We start from the raw sequence: 20,976 nt of genomic DNA on the forward strand, positions 1-20,976 counted from the left end.
TCTCTGACTCTCTCTCTCTCTCTCTCTCTGCCTTCATCTCTGACTCTCTCTCTCTCTCTCTCTCTCTCTGCCTTCATCTCTGACTCTCCCTCTCTGCCTTCATCTCTGACTCTCCCTCTCTCTCTGCCTTCATCTCTGACTCTGACTCTCTCCCTCTCTCTCTGCCTTCATCTCTGACTCTGACTCTCTCCCTCTCTCTCTGCCTTCATCTCTGACTCTGACTCTCTCCTTCTCTCTCTGCCTTCATCTCTGACTCTCTCTCTCTCTCTGCCTTCATCTCTGACTCTCTCTCTCTCTGCCTTCATCTCTGACTCTCTCTCTCTCTGCCTTCATCTCTGACTCTCTCTCTCTCTTCCTTCATCTCTGACTCTCTCTCTCTCTCTCCCTTCATCTCTGACTCTCTCTCTCTCTCTGCCTTCATCTCTGTCTCTCTCTCTCTCTCTGCCTTCATCTCTGACTCTAACTCTCTCTCTCTCTCTCTCTGCCTCCGTCTCTCTCTCTCTCTCTCTGCCTTCATCTCTGACTCTGACTCTCTCTCTCTCTCTCTCTGCCTTCATCTCTGACTCTCTCTCTGCCTTCATCTCTGACTCTCTCTCTCTCTCTCTGCCTTCATCTCTGACTCTCTCTCTCTGCCTTCATCTCTCTCTCTCTCTCTCTCTCTCTCTCTCTCTCTCTCTCTCTCTCTCTCTCTGCCTTCATCTCTGACTCTCCCTCCCTCTCTCTCTCTGCCTTCATCTCTGACTCTCCCTCCCTCTCTCTCTCTGCCTTCATCTCTGACTCTCTCTCTCTCTCTGCCTTCATCTCTGACTCTCTCTCTCTCTCTGCCTTCATCTCTGACTCTCTCTCTCTCTGCCTTCATCTCTGACTCTCTCTCTCTCTCTGCCTTCATCTCTGACTCTCTCTCTCCCTCTCTCTGCCTCCATCTCTTACTCTCTCCCTCTCTCTCTGCCTTCATCTCTGACTCTCCCTCTCTCTCTCTGCCTTCATCTCTGACTCTCTCTCTCTCTGCCTTCATCTCTGACTCTCTCTCTCTGCCTTCATCTCTGACTCTCTCTCTCTCTCTCTGCCTTCATCTCTGACTCTCCCTCTCTCTCTCTCTCTGCCTTCATCTCTGACTCTCTCTCTCTCTCTCTCTCTCTGCCTTCATCTCTGACTCTCTCTCTCTCTCTCTCTCTCTCTGCCTTCATCTCTGACTCTCCCTCTCTGCCTTCATCTCTGACTCTCCCTCTCTCTCTGCCTTCATCTCTGACTCTGACTCTCTCCCTCTCTCTCTGCCTTCATCTCTGACTCTGACTCTCTCCCTCTCTCTCTGCCTTCATCTCTGACTCTGACTCTCTCCTTCTCTCTCTGCCTTCATCTCTGACTCTCTCTCTCTCTCTGCCTTCATCTCTGACTCTCTCTCTCTCTGCCTTCATCTCTGACTCTCTCTCTCTCTGCCTTCATCTCTGACTCTCTCTCTCTCTTCCTTCATCTCTGACTCTCTCTCTCTCTCTGCCTTCATCTCTGACTCTCTCTCTCTCTCTGCCTTCATCTCTGACTCTCTCTCTCTCTCTGCCTTCATCTCTGACTCTAACTCTCTCTCTCTCTCTCTGCCTCCGTCTCTCTCTCTCTCTCTCTCTCTCTGCCTTCATCTCTGACTCTGTCTCTCTCTCTCTCTCTCTGCCTTCATCTCTGACTCTCTCTCTCTGCCTTTATCTCTGACTCTCTCTCTCTCTCTCTGCCTTCATCTCTGACTCTCTCTCTCTGCCTTCATCTCTCTCTCTCTCTGCCTTCATCTCTGACTCTCTCTCTATCTCTCTGCCTTCATCTCTGACTCTCTCTCTCTCTGCCTTCATCTCTGACTCTCTCTCTCTCTCTGCCTTCATCTCTGACTCTCCCTCTCTCTCTGCCTTCATCTCTGACTCTGACTCTCTCCCTCTCTCTCCTCCTTCATCTCTGACTCTGACTCTCTCCCTCTCTCTCTGCCTTCATCTCTGACTCTCTCTCTCTCTCTGCCTTCATCTCTGACTCTCTCTCTTCTCTCTCTCTCTGCCTTCATCTCTGACTCTCTCTCTCTCTCTGCCTTCATCTCTGACTCTCTCTCTCTCTCTGCCTTCATCTCTGACTCTCTCTCTCTCTCTGCCTTCATCTCTGACTCTCTCTCTCTCTCTGCCTTCATCTCTGACTCTCTCTCTCTCTCTCTGCCTTCATCTCTGACTCTCTCTCTCTCTGCCTTCATCTCTGACTCTCTCTCTCTCTCTGCCTTCATCTCTGACTCTCCCTCCCTCTCTCTCTCTGCCTTCATCTCTGACTCTCTCTCTCTCTCTGCCTTCATCTCTGACTCTCTCTCTCTCTCTCTGCCTTCATCTCTGACTCTCCTCTCTCTCTCTGCCTTCATCTCTGACTCTCCCTCCCTCTCTCTCTCTGCCTTCATCTCTGACTCTCTGACCTCTCTCTCTCTGCCTTCATCTCTGACTCTCTCTCTCTCTCTCTGCCTTCATCTCTGACTCTCTCTCTCTCTGCCTTCATCTCTGACTCTCTCTCTCTCTCTGCCTTCATCTCTGACTCTCTCTCTCTCTCTGCCTTCATCTCTGACTCTCTCTCCCTCTCTCTGCTCTTCATCTCTTACTCTGACTCTCCCTCTCTCTGCCTTCATCTCTGACTCTCCCTCTCTCATCTCTGACTCTCTTCTCTCTGCCTTCATCTCTCTCTCTCTCTGCCTTCATCTCTGACTCTCTCTCTCTGCCTTCATCTCTGACTCTCCCTCTCTCTCTGCCTTCATCTCTGACTCTCCTCTCTCTCTCTCTGCCTTCATCTCTGACTCTCCTCTCTCTCTCTCTCTGCCTTCATCTCTGACTCTCTCTCTCTCTCTCTGCCTTCATCTCTGACTCTCCCTCTGCCTTCATCTCTGACTCTCCCTCTCTCTCTCTGCCTTCATCTCTGACTCTGACTCTCTCCCTCTCTCTCTGCCTTCATCTCTCTGACTCTGACTCTCTCCCTCTCTCTCTGCCTTCATCTCTGACTCTGACTCTCTCCTTCTCTCTCTGCCTTCATCTCTGGCTTTCTCTCTCTCTCTCTCTCTCTGCCTTCATCTCTGCCTCTCATCATCTCTGACTCTCTCTCTCTCTGCCTTCATCTCTGACTCTCTCTCTCTCTCTGCCTTCATCTCTGACTCTCTCTCTCTCTCTGCCTTCATCTCTGACTCTCTCTCTCTCTCTCTCTGCCTTCATCTCTGACTCTCTCTCTCTCTCTGCCTTCATCTCTGACTCTCTCTCTCTCTCTCTGCCTTCATCTCTGACTCTCTTCTCTCTGCCTTCATCTCTGACTCTCCCTCTCTCTCTCTGCCTTCATCTGCCTGACTCTGACTCTCTCCCTCTCTCTCTGCCTTCATCTCTGCTTCACTCTGACTCTCTCCCTCTCTCTCTGCCTTCATCTCTGACTCTCTCTCTGCCTTCATCTCTCTCTCTCCTTCTCTCTCTGACTCTCTCTCTCTGACTCTCTCTCTCTCTCTGCCTTCATCTCTGACTCCCTCCTCTCTCTCTGCCTTCATCTCTGACTCTCCCTCTCTCTCTGCCTTCATCTCTGACTCTCTCTCTCTCTCTCTGCCTTCATCTCTGACTCTCTCTCTCTCTCTGCCTTCATCTCTGACTCTCTCTCTCTGCCTTCTCTCTCTCTCTCTGCCTTCATCTCTGCCTTCATCTCTGACTCTCTCTCCCTCTCTCTGCCTCCATCTCTTCTCTCTCCCTCTCTCTCTGCCTTCATCTCTGACTCTGCCTTCATCTCCTCTCTCTCTCTGCCTTCATCTCTGACTCTCTCTCTGCCTTCATCTCTGACTCTCTCTCTCTCTCTGCCTTCATCTCTGACTCTCTCTCTCTCTCTGCCTTCTCTCATCTCTCTCTCTCTCTCTCTCTGCCTTCTCTCTCTCTCTCTGCCTTCTCTCTCTCTCTCTCTCTGCCTTCATCTCTGACTCTCCCTCTCTCTCTGCCTTCATCTCTGACTCTGACTCTCTCTCTCTCTCTGCCTTCATCTCTGACTCTCTCTCTCTCTCTGCCTTCATCTCTGACTCTCTCTCTCTCTCTGCCTTCATCTCTGACTCTCTCATCTCTCTCTCTCTCTGCCTTCATCTCTCTCTCTGCCTTCATCTCTGACTCTCTCTCTCTTCCTTCATCTCTCTCTCTGCCTTCATCTCTGACTCTGCCTTCATCTCTGACTCTCTCTCTGCCTTCATCTCTGACTAACTCTCTCTCTCTCTCTCTCTGCCTTCATCTCTGACTCTCTCTCTCTCTCTCTGCCTTCATCTCTGACTCTGACTCTCTCTCTCTGCCTTCATCTCTGACTCTCTCTCTGCCTTCTCCTGACTCTCCTCTCTCTCTGCCTTCATCTCTGACTCTCTCTCTGCCTTCATCTCTGACTCTCTCTCTGCCTTCTCTCTCTGCCTTCATCTCTGACTCTCTCTGCCTGCCTTCATCTCTGACTCTCTCATCTCTGACTCTCTCTCTCTCTGCCTTCATCTCTGACTCTCTCTCTCTCTCTGCCTTCATCTCTGACTCTCTCTCTCTCTGCCTTCATCTCTGACTCTCTCTTCTCTCTCTCTCTCTCTCTCTCTGCCTTCATCTCTCATCTCTCTCTCTCTCTCTGCCTTCATCTCTGACTCTCTCTCTCTCTCTGCCTTCATCTCTGACTCTCTCTCTTCATCTCTCTCTCTTCATCTCTGACTCTCTCTCTCTCTCTGCCTTCATCTCTCTCTCTCTCTTCATCTCTGCCTTCATCTCTGACTCTCTCTCTCTCTCTCTCTGCCTTCATCTCTGACTCTCTCTCTCTGACTGCCTTCATCTCTGACTCTCTCTCTCTCTGCCTTCATCTCTGACTCTCTCTCTCTCTCTCATCCTTAATCTCTGCCTTCACTCTCTCTCTCTCTCTGCCTTCATCTCTGACTCTCCCTCTCTCTGCCTTCATCTCTGACTCTCTAACTCTCTCTCTCTCTGCCTTCATCTCTGACTCTCTCTCTCTGCCTTCATCTCTGACTCTCTCTCTCTCTGCCTTCATCTCTGACTCTCTCTCTCTCTCTCTGCCTCCGTCTCTCCCTCTCTCTCTGCCTTCATCTCTGACTCTCTCTCTCTCTCTGCCTCCGTCAATCATAACTGTCACACCATAGAGAGCCTTTTTTATTTGAGAACAAGGCTACCTAAATTCTACCTGCACATTGATTGTAGTACCCGCTTGAGCAAAACACTGGACCACTGCTACTCTAACTTCCACCATGCATACAAAGCTCTCCCCGTCCTCCCTTTGGCAAATCTGACCATGACTCCATCTGGTGCCCTCCTATCGGCAGAAACTAAAACAGGAAGTGCACGTACTCAGGTCTATCCAATGCTGATCTGACCAATCAGATTCCACGCTTCAAGATTGCTTCGATCATGTGGACTGGGATATGTTCCAGGTAGCTTCAGACAATAACATCGACGTATAGTTTATTAGGAAGTGCATTCGGAGATGTTGTACCGACTGTGACTATTAAAACCTACCTAACCAGTTTATTAGGAAGTGCATTCGGAGATGTTGTACCCACTGTGACTATTAAACCTACCCTAACCAGTTTATTAGGAAGTGCATTCGGAGATGTTGTACCCACTGTGACTATTAAAACCTACCCTAACCAGTTTATTAGGAAGTGCATTCGGAGATGTTGTACCCACTGTGACTATTAACACCTTCCCTAACCAGTTTATTAGGAAGTGCATTCGGAGATGTTGTACCCACTGTGACTATTAAAACCTACCCTAACCAGTTTATTAGGAAGTGCATTCGGAGATGTTGTACCCACTGTGACTATTAACACCTTCCCTAACCAGTTTATTAGGAAGTGCATTCGGAGATGTTGTACCCACTGTGACTATTAAAACCTACCCTAACCAGTTTATTAGGAAGTGCATTCGGAGATGTTGTACCCACTGTGACTATTAAAACCTACCCTAACCAGTTTATTAGGAAGTGCATTCGGAGATGTTGTACCCACTGTGACTATTAAAACCTACCCTAACCAGTTTATTAGGAAGTGCATTCGAGACGTTGTACCCACTGTGACTATTAAAACCTCCCTAACCAGTTTATTAGGAAGTGCATTCGGAGATGTTGTACCCACTGTGACTATTAAAACCTACCCTAACCAGTTTATTAGGAAGTGCATTCGGAGATGTTGTACCCACTGTGACTATTAAAACCTACCTAACCAGTTTATTAGGAAGTGCATTCGGAGATGTTGTACCCACTGTGACTATTAAAACCTACCTAACCAGTTTATTAGGAAGTGCATTGGAGATGTTGTACCCACTGTGACTATTAAAACCTACCCTAACCAGTTTATTAGGAAGTGCATTCGGAGATGTTGTACCCACTGTGACTATTAAAACCTACCCTAACCAGTTTATTAGGAAGTACATTCGGAGATGTTGTACCCACTGTGACTATTAAAACCTACCCTAACCAGTTTATTAGGAAGTGCATTCGGAGATGTTGTACCCACTGTGACTATTAAAACCTACCCTAACCAGTTTATTAGGAAGTGCATTCGGAGATGTTGTACCCACTGTGACTATTAAAACCTACCCTAACCAGTTTATTAGGAAGTGCATTCGGAGATGTTGTACCCACTGTGACTATTAAAACCCTACCCTAACCAGTTTATTAGGAAGTGCATTCGGAGATGTTGTACCCACTGTGACTATTAAAACCTACCCTAACCAGTTTATTAGGAAGTACATTCGGAGATGTTGTACCCACTGTGACTATTAAAACCTACCTAACCAGTTTATTAGGAAGTGCATTCGGAGATGTTGTACCCACTGTGACTATTAAAACCTACCTAACCAGTTTATTAGGAAGTGCATTCGGAGATGTTGTACCCACTGTGACTATTAAAACCTACCCTAACCAGTTTATTAGGAAGTGCATTCGGAGATGTTGTACCCACTGTGACTATTAAAACCTACCCTAACCAGTTTATTAGGAAGTGCATTCGGAGATGTTGTACCCACTGTGACTATTAAAACCTACCCTAACCAGTTTATTAGGAAGTGCATTCGGAGATGTTGTACCCACTGTGACTATTAAAACCTACCCTAACCAGTTTATTAGGAAGTGCATTCGGAGATGTTGTACCCACTGTGACTATTAAAACCTACCTAACCAGTTTATTAGGAAGTATTCGGAGATGTTGTACCCACTGTGACTATTAAACCTACCTAACCAGTTTATTAGGAAGTGCATTCGGAGATGTTGTACCCACTGTGACTATTAAAACCTACCTAACCAGTTTATTAGGAAGTGCATTCGGGAGATGTTGTACCCACTGTGACTATTAAAACCTACCCTAACCAGTTTATTAGGAAGTGCATTCGGAGATGTTGTACCCACTGTGACTATTAAAACCTACCTAACCAGTTTATTAGGAAGTAGATTCGGAGATGTTGTACCCACTGTGACTATTAAAACCTACCTAACCAGTTTATTAGGAAGTGCATTCGGAGACGTTGTACCCACTGTGACTATTAAAACCTACCCTAACCAGTTCATTAGGAAGTGCATTCAGAGATGTTGTACCCACTGTGACTATTAAAACCTACCCTAACCAGTTTATTAGGAAGTGCATTCGAGATGTTGTACCCACTGTGACTATTAAAACCTACCTAACCAGTTTATTAGGAAGTGCATTCGGAGATGTTGTACCCACTGTGACTATTAAAACCTACCCTAACCAGTTTATTAGGAAGTGCATTCGGAGATGTTGTACCCACTGTGACTATTAAACCTACCTAACCAGTTTATTAGGAAGTGCATTCGGAGATGTTGTACCCACTGCGACTATTAAAACCCTAACCAGAAACTGTAGATTGATGGCAGCACAAAACGGAAAGCGCAAACCTTTAAATCATGTACAGCTTCAGCGATCGGTTAGCTGCTCAGATAGCAAGATGATTGAAGTTGGTGAGGGAGATAAAAGTCTCCAACTTCAGCGATTTTTGCAATTCGTTCCAGTCACAGGCAGCAGAGAACTGGAACGAAAGGCGGCCAAATGAGGTGTTGGCTTTAGGGATGATCAGTGAGATACACCTGCTGGAGCGCATGCTATGGGTGGGTGTTGCCATCGTGACCAGTGAGCTGAGATAAGGCGGAGCTTTACCTAGCATGGACTTGTGGATGACCTGGAGCCAGTGGGTCTGGCGACAAATACGACGAGAGCATACAAGTCGCAGTGGTGGGTGGTATAAGGTGCTTTAGTAACAAAACGGATGGCACTGTGATAAACTGCATCCAGTTTGCTGAGTACAGTATTGGAAGCTATTTTGTAGATGACATCGCCGAAGTCGAGGATCGGTAGGATAGTCAGTTTTACTAGGGTAAGTTTGGCGGCGTGAGTGAAGGAGGCTTTGTTGCGGAATAGAAAGCCGACTCTAGATTTGATTTTAGATTGGAGATGTTTGATATGAGTCTGGAAGGAGAGTTTACAGTCTAGCCAGACACCTAGGTACTTATAAATGTCCACATATTCTAGGTCGGAACCATCCAGGGTGGTGATGCTAGTCGGGCTTGCGGGTGCAGGCAGCGAATGGTTGAAAAGCATGCATTTGGTTTTAGCGTTTAAGAGCAGTTGGAGGCCACGGAAGGACTGTTGTATGGCATTGAAGCTAATTTGGAGGTTAGATAGCACAGTGTCCAGGACGGGCCGGAAGTATACAGAATGGTGTCATCTGCATAGAGGTGGATCAGGGAATCACCCGCAGCAAGAGCAACATCATTGATATATACAGAGAAAAGAGTCGGCCCGAGAATTTAACCCTGTGGCACTCCCATAGAGACTGCCAGAGGACCGGACAGCATGCCCTCCGATTTGACACACTGAACTCTGTCTGCAAAGTAGTTGGTGAACCAGGCAAGGCAGTCATCCGAAAAACCGAGGCTACTGAGTCTGCCGATAAGAATATGATGATTGACAGAGTCGAAAGCCTTGGCAAGGTTGATGAAGACGGCTGCACAGTACTGTCTTTTATCGATGGCGGTTATGATATCGTTTAGTACCTTGAGCGTGGCTGAGGTGCACGGTGACCGGCTCGGAAACCAGATTGCACAGCGGAGAAGGTACGGTGGGATTCGAGATGGTCAGTGACCTGTTTGTTGACTTGGCTTTCGAAGACCTTAGATAGGGAGGGCAGGATGGATATAGGTCTGTAACAGTTTGGGTCCAGGGTGTCTCCCCCTTTGAAGAGGGGGGATGACTGCGGCAGCTTTCAATCCTTGGGGATCTCAGACGATATGAAAGAGAGGTTGAACAGGCTGTTAATAGGGGTTGCGACAATGACGGCGGATAGTTTCAGAAATAGAGGGTCCAGATTGTCAAGCCCAGCTGATTTGTACGGGTCCAGGTTTTGCAGCTCTTTCAGAACATCTGCTATCTGGATTTGGGTGAAGGAGAACCTGGAGAGGCTTGGGCGAGTTGCTGTTGGCCGAGGTTGGAGTAGCCAGGAGGAAGGCATATTGAGAAATGCTTGTTGAAATTTTCGATAATCATGGATTTATCGGTCGTGACCGTGTTACCTAGCCTCAGTGCAGTGGGCAGCTGGGAGGAGGTGCTCTTGTTCTCCATGGACTTCACAGTGTATAGCCCACCCAATTTTACCTACCTCATCCCCATACTGTTTTTATTTATTTACTTTTCTGCTCTTTTGCACACCAATATCTCTACCTGTACATGACCATCTGATCATTTATCACTCCAGTGTTAATCTGCAAAATTGTAATTATTCGCCTACCTCCTCATGCCTTTTGCACACAATGTATATAGACTCTCATTTTTTCTACTGTGTTATTGACTTGTTAATTGTTTACTCCATGTGTAACTCTGTGTTGTCTGTTCACACTGCTATGCTTTATCTTGGCCAGGTCGCAGTTGCAAATGAGAATTTGTTCTCAACTAGCCTACCTGGTTAAATAAAGGTGTTCTCAACTAGCCTATAAAGGTGTTCTCAACTAGCCTACCTGGTTAAATAAAGGTGTTCTCAACTAGCCTACCTGGTTAAATAAAGGTGTTCTCAACTAGCCTACCTGGTTAAATAACGGTGTTCTCAACTAGCCTACCTGGTTAAATAAAGGTGTTCTCAACTAGCCTACCTGGTTAAATATAGGTGGTCTCAACTAGCCTACCTGGTTAAATAAAGGTGTTCTCAACTAGCCTACCTGGTTAAATAAAGGTGTTCTCAACTAGCCTACCTGGTTAAATAAAGGTGTTCTCAACTAGCCTACCTGGTTAAATAAAGGTGTTCTCAACTAGCCTACCTGGTTAAATAAAGGTGTTCTCAACTAGCCTACCTGGTTAAATAAAGGTGTTCTCAACTAGCCTACCTGGTTAAATAACGGTGTTCTCAACTAGCCTACCTGGTTAAATAAATGTGTTCTCAACTAGCTTACCTGGTTAAATACAGGTGTTCTCAACTAGCCTACCTGGTTAAATAAAGGTGTTCTCAACTAGCCTACCTGGTTAAATAAAGGTGTTCTCAACTAGCCTACCTGGTTAAATAAAGGTGTTCTCAACTAGCCTACCTGGTTAAATAACGGTGTTCTCAACTAGCCTACCTGGTTAAATAAAGGTGTTCTCAACTAGCATACCTGGTTAAATAAAGGTGTTCTCAACTAGCCTTCCTGGTTAAATAAAGGTGTTCTCAACTAGCCTACCTGGTTAAATAAAGGTGTTCTCAACTAGCCTACCTGGTTAAATAAAGGTGTTCTCAACTAGCCTACCTGGTTAAATAAAGGTGTTCTCAACTGGCCTACCTGGTTAAATAAAGGTGTTCTCACCTGGCCTACCTGGTTAAATAAAGGTGTTCTCAACTAGCCTACCTGGTTAAATAAAGGTGTTCTCAACTAGCCTACATGGTTAAATACAGGTGTTCTCAACTAGCCTACCTGGTTAAATATAGGTGGTCTCAACTAGCCTACCTGGTTAAATAAAGGTGTTCTCAACTAGCCTACCTGGTTAAATAAAGGTGTTCTCAACTAGCCTACCTGGTTAAATAAAGGTGTTCTCAACTAGCCTACCTGGTTAAATAAAGGTGTTCTCAACTAGCCTACCTGGTTAAATAAAGGTGTTCTCAACTAGCCTACCTGGTTAAATAAAAGTGTTCTCAACTAGCCTACCTGGTTAAATAAAGGTGTTCTCAACTAGCCTACCTGGTTAAATAAAGGTGTTCTCAACTAGCCTACCTGGTTAAATAACGGTGTTCTCAACTAGCCTACCTGGTTAAATAAATGTGTTCTCAACTAGCTTACCTGGTTAAATACAGGTGTTCTCAACTAGCCTACCTGGTTAAATAAAGGTGTTCTCAACTAGCCTACCTGGTTAAATAAAGGTGTTCTCAACTAGCCTACCTGGTTAAATAAAGGTGTTCTCAACTAGCCTACCTGGTTAAATAACGGTGTTGTCAACTAGCCTACCTGGTTAAATAAAGGTGTTCTCAACTAGCATACCTGGTTAAATAAAGGTGTTCTCAACTAGCCTTCCTGGTTAAATAAAGGTGTTCTCAACTAGCCTACCTGGTTAAATAAAGGTGTTCTCAACTAGCCTACCTGGTTAAATAAAGGTGTTCTCAACTAGCCTACCTGGTTAAATAAAGGTGTTCTCAACTGGCCTACCTGGTTAAATAAAGGTGTTCTCACCTGGCCTACCTGGTTAAATAAACGTGTTCTCACATGGCCTACCTGGTTAAATAAAGGTGTTCTCAACTAGCCTACCTGGTTAAATAACGGTGTTCTCAACTAGCCTACCTGGTTAAATAAAGGTGTTCTCAACTAGCATACCTGGTTAAATAAAGGTGTTCTCAACTAGCCTTCCTGGTTAAATAAAGGTGTTCTCAACTAGCCTACCTGGTTAAATAAAGGTGTTCTCAACTAGCCTACCTGGTTAAATAAAGGTGTTCTCAACTAGCCTACCTGGTTAAATAAAGGTGTTCTCAACTAGCCTACCTGGTTAAATAAAGGTGTTCTCAACTGGCCTACCTGGTTAAATAAAGGTGTTCTCACCTGGCCTACCTGGTTAAATAAAGGTGTTCTCACCTGGCCTACCTGGTTAAATAAAGGTGTTCTCACCTGGCCTACCTGGTTAAATAAAGGTGTTCTCAACTAGCCTACCTGGTTAAATAAAGGTGTTCTCAACTAGCCTACCTGGTTAAATAACGGTGTTCTCAACTAGCCTACCTGGTTAAATAAATGTGTTCTCAACTAGCTTACCTGGTTAAATACAGGTGTTCTCAACTAGCCTACCTGGTTAAATAAAGGTGTTCTCAACAAGGCTACCTGGTTAAATAAAGGTGTTCTCAACTAGCATACCTGGTTAAATAAAGGTGTTCTCAACTAGCCTTCCTGGTTAAATAAAGGTGTTCTCAACTAGCCTACCTTGTTAAATAAAGGTGTTCTCAACTAGCCTACCTGGTTAAATAAAGGTGTTCTCAACTAGCCTACCTGGTTAAATAAAGGTGTTCTCCACTGGCCTACCTGGTTAAATAAAGGTGTTCTCACCTGGCCTTCCTGGTTAAATAAAGGTGTTCTCAACTAGCCTATCTGGTTAAATAAATGTGTTCTCAACTAGCCTACCTGGTTAAATAAAGGTGTTCTCAACTAGCCTACCTGGTTAAATAAAGGTGTTCTCAACTGGCCTACCTGGTTAAATAAAGGTGTTCTCACCTGGCCTACCTGGTTAAATAAAGGTGTTCTCACCTGGCCTACCTGGTTAAATAAAGGTGTTCTCAACTAGCCTACCTGGTTAAATAAAGGTGTTCTCAACTAGTCTACCTGGTTAAATACAGGTGTTCTCAACTAGCCTACCTGGTTAAATAAAGGTGTTCTCAACTAGCCTACCTGGTTAGATAAAGGTGTTCTCAACAAGGCTACCTGGTTAAATAAAGGTGTTCTCAACTAGCCTACCTGGTTAAATAAAGGTGTTCTCAACTAGCCTACCTGGTTAAATAACGGTGTTCTCAACTAGCCTACCTGGTTAAATAAAGGTGTTCTCAACTAGCCTACCTGGTTAAATACAGGTGTTCTCAACTAGCCTACCTGGTTAAATAAAGGTGTTCTCAACTAGCCTACCTGGTTAAATAAAGGTGTTCTCAACTAGCCTACCTGGTTAAATAAAGGTGTTCTCAACTAGCCTACCTGGTTAAATAAAGGTGTTCTCAACTAGCCTACCTGGTTAAATAAAGGTGTTCTCAACTAGCCTACCTGGTTAAATAAAGGTGTTCTCATCTAGCCTACCTGGTTAAATACAGGTGTTCTCAACTAGCCTACCTGGTTAAATAAAGGTGTTCTCAACTAGTCTACCTGGTTAAATACAGGTGTTCTCAACTAGTCTACCTGGTTAAATAAAGGTGTTCTCAACTAGCCTACCTGGTTAAATAAAGGTGTTCTCAACTAGCCTACCTGGTTAAATAAAGGTGTTCTCAACTAGCCTACCTGGTTAAATAAAGGTGTTCTCAACTAGCCTACCTGGTTAAATAAAGGTGTTCTCAACTGGCCTACCTGGTTAAATAAAGGTGTTCTCACCTGGCCTACCTGGTTAAATAAAGGTGTTCTCACCTGGCCTACCTGGTTAAATAAAGGTGTTCTCAACTAGCCTACCTGGTTAAATAAAGGTGTTCTCAACTAGTCTACCTGGTTAAATACAGGTGTTCTCAACTAGCCTACCTGGTTAAATAAAGGTGTTCTCAACTAGCCTACCTGGTTAGATAAAGGTGTTCTCAACAAGGCTACCTGGTTAAATAAAGGTGTTCTCAACTAGCCTACCTGGTTAAATAAATGTGTTCTCAACTAGCCTACCTGGTTAAATAACGGTGTTCTCAACTAGCCTACCTGGTTAAATAAAGGTGTTCTCAACTAGCCTACCTGGTTAAATACAGGTGTTCTCAACTAGCCTACCTGGTTAAATAAAGGTGTTCTCAACTAGCCTACCTGGTTAAATAAAGGTGTTCTCAACTAGCCTACCTGGTTAAATAAAGGTGTTCTCAACTAGCCTACCTGGTTAAATAAAGGTGTTCTCAACTAGCCTACCTGGTTAAATAAAGGTGTTCTCAACTAGCCTACCTGGTTAAATAAAGGTGTTCTCAACTAGCCTACCTGGTTAAATACAGGTGTTCTCAACTAGCCTACCTGGTTAAATAAAGGTGTTCTCAACTAGTCTACCTGGTTAAATACAGGTGTTCTCAACTAGTCTACCTGGTTAAATAAAGGTGTTCTCAACTAGCCTACCTGGTTAAATAAAGGTGTTCTCAACTAGCCTACCTGGTTAAATAAAGGTGTTCTCAACTAGCCTACCTGGTTAAATAAAGGTGTTCTCAACTAGCCTACCTGGTTAAATAAAGGTGTTCTCAACTAGCCTACCTGGTTAAATAAAGGTGTTCTCAACTAGCCTACCTGGTTAAATAAAGGTGTTCTCAACTAGCCTACCTGGTTAAATACAGGTGTTCTCAACTAGCCTACCTGGTTAAATAAAGGTGTTCTCAACTAGTCTACCTGGTTAAATACAGGTGTTCTCAACTAGTCTACCTGGTTAAATAAAGGTGTTCTCAACTAGCCTACCTGGTTAAATAAAGGTGTTCTCAACTAGCCTACCTGGTTAAATAAAGGTGTTCTCAACTAGACTACCTGGTTAAATAAAGGTGTTCTCAACTAGCCTACCTGGTTAAATAAAGGTGTTCTAAATCAGATAAAAACAACCTCCATCCCCCAGTAAGAGCATTGAAGATGGGTTGTGACTGGGTCTTCCAGCATGACAATGACCCGAAACACAGCCAGGGCAACTTAGGAGTGGCTCCGTAAGAAGCATCTAAAGGTCCTGGAGGGGCCTCGCCAGTCTCCAGACCTGCACCCAATAGAACATCTTTGGAGGGACCTGAAAGTCCATATTGCAGCGACAGCCCCGAAACCTCCTCTGCATGGAGGAGTGGGTCAAAATCCCTGCTGCAGTGTGTGCAAACCTGGTCAAGAACTACAGGAAACGTATGATCTCTGTAAACAAAGGTTTCTGTACCAAATATTAAGTTCTGCTTTTCTGATGTATCAAATACTTATGTATTTATGTATTTATGCAATAAAATGCAAATTAATTACTTAAAAATTAAAAATACAATGTGATTTTATGGATTTTTTTTCTGGATTACAGACCTCTACATGCTTTGTAAGTAGGAAAACCTGCAAAATCGGCAGTGAATCAAATACTTGTTCTAGGACCACTGTAGGTCCTGTACTCTATACCATCTATTGCATCTTGCCTATGCCGTTCAGCCATCACTCATCCATATATCTTTATGTACATATTCTTATTCATTCCTTTGTGTGTATTAGATAGTTGTTGGGGGAATTGTTAGATTACTTGTTAGATATTACTGCACTGTCGGAAGTAGAATGACAAGCATTTCACTACACTCGCATTAACATCTGCTAACCATGTGTACGTGACCAATAAAATGTGATTTGATTTAATTTGACTCTCTCCACCTCTCCTTCTTTCAGTTAAATTCAAAGGGCTTTATTGGCATGGGAACATATGTTTACATTGCCAGAGCAAGTGAAGTAGATCATCTTTACAAAATTGATATAAACAATAACAATGAACAGTAAACATTACAATCATAAAAGTTCCAAAATTATTACGTGAAAATTGTTCAAGTACAAACGGGAAAATAAATAAACATAAATATGGGTTGTAGGTCTGTGTTATCTGAGAGAAATATGTCTCTCTAATATGGTCATACATTGGGACAGGAGGTTAGGAAGTGCAGCTCAGTTGGGTCTATTGTGTTTCTGTCCTGGGGCTCTGTATGGAGTGTTTGTGTTTGTGAACAGAGCCCCAGGACCAGCTTGCTTAGGGGACTCTTCTCCAGGTTCATCTCTCTGTAGGTGATGGACTTTGTTATGGAAGGTTTGGGAATCGCTTCCTTTTAGGTGGTTGTAGAATTTAACGGCTCTTTTCTGGATTTTGATAATTAGTGGGTATCGGCCTAATTCTGCTCTGCATGCATTATTTGGTGTTCTACGTTGTACACGGAGAATATTTTGTCTCTCTCTCTCTCTGCCTCTCTCTCTCTCACTCTCTCTGCCTCCCTCCTGCTCTCTCTACTAATTTACATTAGCTATAAAAAGAGCCTGTTGGTTTGTGTTGGCCTGGGATTCAAATAAATCACTCATGATAATTGGGTTGGGAGTCTATCTCTGTCGAGTTGCTGAGTGTCTTAATTTCTCTAAATCTTCCTGTTCATCAACGGTAGCACGATTTCTGCTGTACTATCATCAGAATCATGACATAGCACTTCAGAACCATGACATAGCACTTCAGAACCATGACATAGCACTCCAGAACCATGACATAGCACTTCAGAACCATGACATAGCACTTCAGAACCATGACATAGCACTTCAGAACCATGACATAGCACTTCAGAACCATGACATAGCACTCCAGAACCATGACATAGCACTTCAGAACCATGACATAGCACTTCAGAACCATGACATAGCACTCCAGAACCATGACATAGCACTTCAGAACCATGACATAGCACTTCAGAAACATGACAATGCACTTCAGAACCATGACAAAGCACTTCAGAACCATGACATAGCACTTCAGAAACATGACAAAGCACTTCAGAACATGACATAGCACTTCAGAACCATGACATAGCACTTCAGAAACATGACATAGCACTTCAGAACCATGACATAGCACTCCAGAAACATGACATAGCACTCCAGAACCATGACATAGCACTCCAGAACCATGACATAGCACTCCAGAACCATGACATAGCACTTCAGAACCATGACATAGCACTTCAGAACCATGACATAGCACTTCAGAACCATGACATAGCACTCCAGAACCATGACATAGCACTCCAGAACCATGACATAGCACTTCAGAAACATGACATAGCACTTCAGAAACATGACATAGCACTTCAGAAACATGACATAGCACTTCAGAAACATGACATAGCACTTCAGAAACATGACATAGCACTTCAGAAACATGACATAGCACTTCAGAAACATGACATAGCACTTCTGAAACATGACATTATTAGTCCTAACCCATGTCTGCTATACTGTTGTCTGTGTACAGCTCCTACTGACCTCTTGGCAGGTTGCCCTGAAAACACAGAACCCCTTGTTGTTGTTTTTGTTAGTGTGTGGACTCATCTCGGCCCCATGCTCTCTGGGCTGTTATATGTTAACCTCAACAATCTTTCCTAGTTTTCCTATTTTTTTTATGGATTTATTTATTCTTTATTTATTCAGGAAAAAAAACCATTGAGACCAGGGTTTCATTCACAAAAGTTCCCTGATCACAGTAACACAAGAATTAAATACAACATGACATACGATATCATGAGATGTTCTTTACCTGTACTGTGTGTTCTCAAAAAGCACCATAGTCTCAGAAAACGTTGTATTATTCTGTATGTAATGCTATGTTACATATCACCTAGTACTAAACAGTAGTATCACCAAGTACTAACCAGTAGTATCACCTAGTACTAACCAGTTTAATTACCTAGTACTAACCAGTAGTATCATCTAGTACTAACCCAGTAGTATCACCTAGTACTAAACAGTAGTATCACCTAGTACTAACCAGTAGTATCACCTAGTACTAACCAGTTTAATTACCTAGTACTAACCAGTAGTATCATCTAGTACTAACCCAGTAGTATCACCTAGTACTAACCCAGTAGTATCACCTAGTACTAACCAGTAGTATCACCTAGTACTAACCAGTTTAATTACCTAGTACTAACCAGTAGTATCATCTAGTACTAACCCAGTAGTATCACCTAGTACTAACCCAGTAGTATCACCTAGTACTAACCAGTAGTATCACCTAGAACTAACCAGTAGTATCACCTAGTACTAACCAGTAGTATCACCTAGTACTAACCAGTAGTATCACCTAGTACTAACCAGTTTAATTACCTAGTACTAACCAGTAGTATCATCTAGTACTAACCCAGTAGTATCACCTAGTACTAACCAGTAGTATCACCGAGTACTAACCAGTAGTATCACCTAGTACTAAACAGTAGTATCACCGAGTACTAACCAGTAGTATCACCTAGTACTAACCAGTTTAATTACCTAGTACTAACCAGTAGTATCATCTAGTACTAACCCAGTAGTATCACCTAGTACTAACCAGTAGTATCACCTAGTACTAACCAGTAGTATCACCTAGAACTAACCAGTAGTATCACTGAGTACTAACCAGTAGTATCACCGAGTACTAACCCGTTTGATTACTTAGTACTAACCAGTAGTATCACCGAGTACTAACCAGTTTGATTACCTAGTACTAACCAGTAGTATCACCGAGTACTAACCAGTTTGATTACCTAGTACTAACCAGTATTATCACAGTGTAGTAACCAGTTTGATTACCTAGTACTAACCAGTATTATCACCGAGTAGTAACCAGTTTGATTACCTAGTACTAACCAGTAGTATCACCTAGTACTAACCAGTTTGATTACCTAGTACTAACCAGTTTGATTACCTAGTACTAACCAGTATTATCACCGAGTAATAACCAGTTTGATTACCTAGTACTAACCAGTAGTATCACCTAGAACTAACCAGTAGTATCACCGAGTACTAACCAGTAGTATCACCTAGTACTAACCAGTTTAATTACCTAGTACTAACCAGTAGTATCATCTAGTACTAACCCAGTAGTATCACCTAGTACTAACCAGTAGTATCACCTAGTACTAACCAGTAGTATCACCTAGTACTAACCAGTAGTATCACCGAGTACTAACCAGTAGTATCACCTAGTACTAACCAGTTTAATTACCTAGTACTAACCAGTAGTATCATCTAGTACTAACCCAGTAGTATCACCTAGTACTAACCAGTAGTATCACCTAGTACTAACCAGTAGTATCACCTAGAACTAACCAGTAGTATCACTGAGTACTAACCAGTTTGATTACCTAGTACTAACCAGTAGTATCACCGAGTACTAACCAGTTTGATTACCTAGTACTAACCAGTATTATCACCGAGTAGTAACCAGTTTGATTACCTAGTACTAACCAGTATTATCACCGAGTAGTAACCAGTTTGATTACCTAGTACTAACCAGTAGTATCACCTAGTACTAACCAGTTTGATTACCTAGTACTAACCAGTTTGATTACCTAGTACTAACCAGTATTATCACCGAGTAATAACCAGTTTGATTACCTAGTACTAACCAGTATTATCACCGAGTAGTAACCAGTTTGATTACCTAGTACTAACCAGTAGTATCACCGAGTACTAACCAGTTTGATTACCTAGTACTAACCAGTAGTATCACCAAGTACTAACCAGTTTGATTATCTAGTACTAACCAGTAGTATCACCGAGTACTAACCAGTTTGATTACCTAGTACTAACCAGTAGTATCACAGAGTACTAACCAGTTTGATTACCTAGTACTAACCAGTTTGATTACCTAGTACTAACCAGTAGTATCACCGAGTACTAACCAGTTTGATTACCTAGTACTAACCAGTTTGATTACCTAGTACTAACCAGTAGTATCACCGAGTACTAACCAGTTTGATTACCTAGTACTAACCAGTAGTATCACCGAGTACTAACCAGTTTGATTACCTAGTACTAACCAGTAGTATCACCGAGTACTAACCAGTTTGATTACCTAGTACTAACCAGTAGTATCACCGAGTACTAACCAGTTTGATTACCTAGTACTAACCAGTAGTATCACCGAGTACTAACCAGTTTGATTACCTAGTACTAACCAGTAGTATCACCGAGTACTAACCAGTTTGATTACCTAGCGTTGTACTTCCACCTGAAACTGTTTTAATTCGTGCTGTCTCTTCCTCAGGGCTCCCCTCGCTGTGTCTGCGGGGAGGGACAGAGACTGTCTACAGGCTGGGGACACCTGCTCCAGTGATGACGCGTGCAGCCCTCGTCTGCGGACGCTGAGACAGTGTGTGGCGGGGGACGGCAGTGTGAAGCTGGGCCCTGGGGCCAGGAACCAGTGTGAGAACGCAGTCACGGCCCTGCTGTCCTCCCCCGCTGCACGGCTGCCAGTGTAAACGAGGCATGAAGAGAGAGAAGAACTGCCTCAGTATCTATTGGAGCCTGCACCAGTCTGTCCTGCATGGTGAGACAATAACACCTAACCCTAATCTATATTACCAGTCTGTTTAACACCTAGCCCTAATCTATAGCACCAGTCTGTTTAACACCTAGCCCTAATCTATAATACCAGTCTGTTTAACACCTAGTCCTAATCTATAGTACCAGTCTATGTAACATCTAGCCCTAATCTATAGCACCAGTCTGTCCTGCATGGTGAGACAATAACACCTAACCCTAATCTATATTACCAGTCTGTTTAACACCTAACCCTAATCTATAGTACCAGTCTGTTTAACACCTAGTCCTAATCTATAGTACCAGTCTATGTAACATCTAGCCCTAATCTATAGCACCAGTCTGTCCTGCATGGTGAGACAATAACACCTAACCCTAATCTATAGTACCAGTCTGTTTAACACCTAGCCCTAATCTATAGTACCAGTCTGTTTAACACCTAGCCCTAATCTATAGCACCAGTCTGTTTAACACCTAGCCCTAATCTATAGTACCAGTCTATATAACACCTAGCCCTAATCTATAGTACCAGTCTATATAACACCTAGCCCTAATCTATAGTACCAGTCTATATAACACCTAGCCCTAATCTATAGTACCAGTCTATATAACACCTTGCCCGAATCTACAGTACCAGTCTATATAATACTTAGCCCTAATCTATAGTACCAGTCTATATAACACCTATTCCTAATCTATAGTACCAGTCTGTCCTACATGGTGAGATTATAACACCGAGCCCTAATCTATAGTACCAGTCTATATAACACCTAGCCCTAATCT

The 20,976-nt window shown here is 43.5% G+C and overlaps 1 pseudogene; it reads left to right on the forward strand.

Moving 5' to 3' along the window:
- The first annotated feature begins 17,117 nt into the window (after positions 1-17,117).
- The window catches only part of LOC127921362 (GDNF family receptor alpha-4-like), a 40,843-nt pseudogene continuing 36,984 nt past the window's right edge, over positions 17,118-20,976 (forward strand).

Source organism: Oncorhynchus keta, unplaced genomic scaffold, assembly GCF_023373465.1.
Source record: "Oncorhynchus keta strain PuntledgeMale-10-30-2019 unplaced genomic scaffold, Oket_V2 Un_contig_22099_pilon_pilon, whole genome shotgun sequence".
Classification (NCBI taxonomy): Eukaryota; Metazoa; Chordata; class Actinopteri; order Salmoniformes; family Salmonidae; genus Oncorhynchus; species Oncorhynchus keta.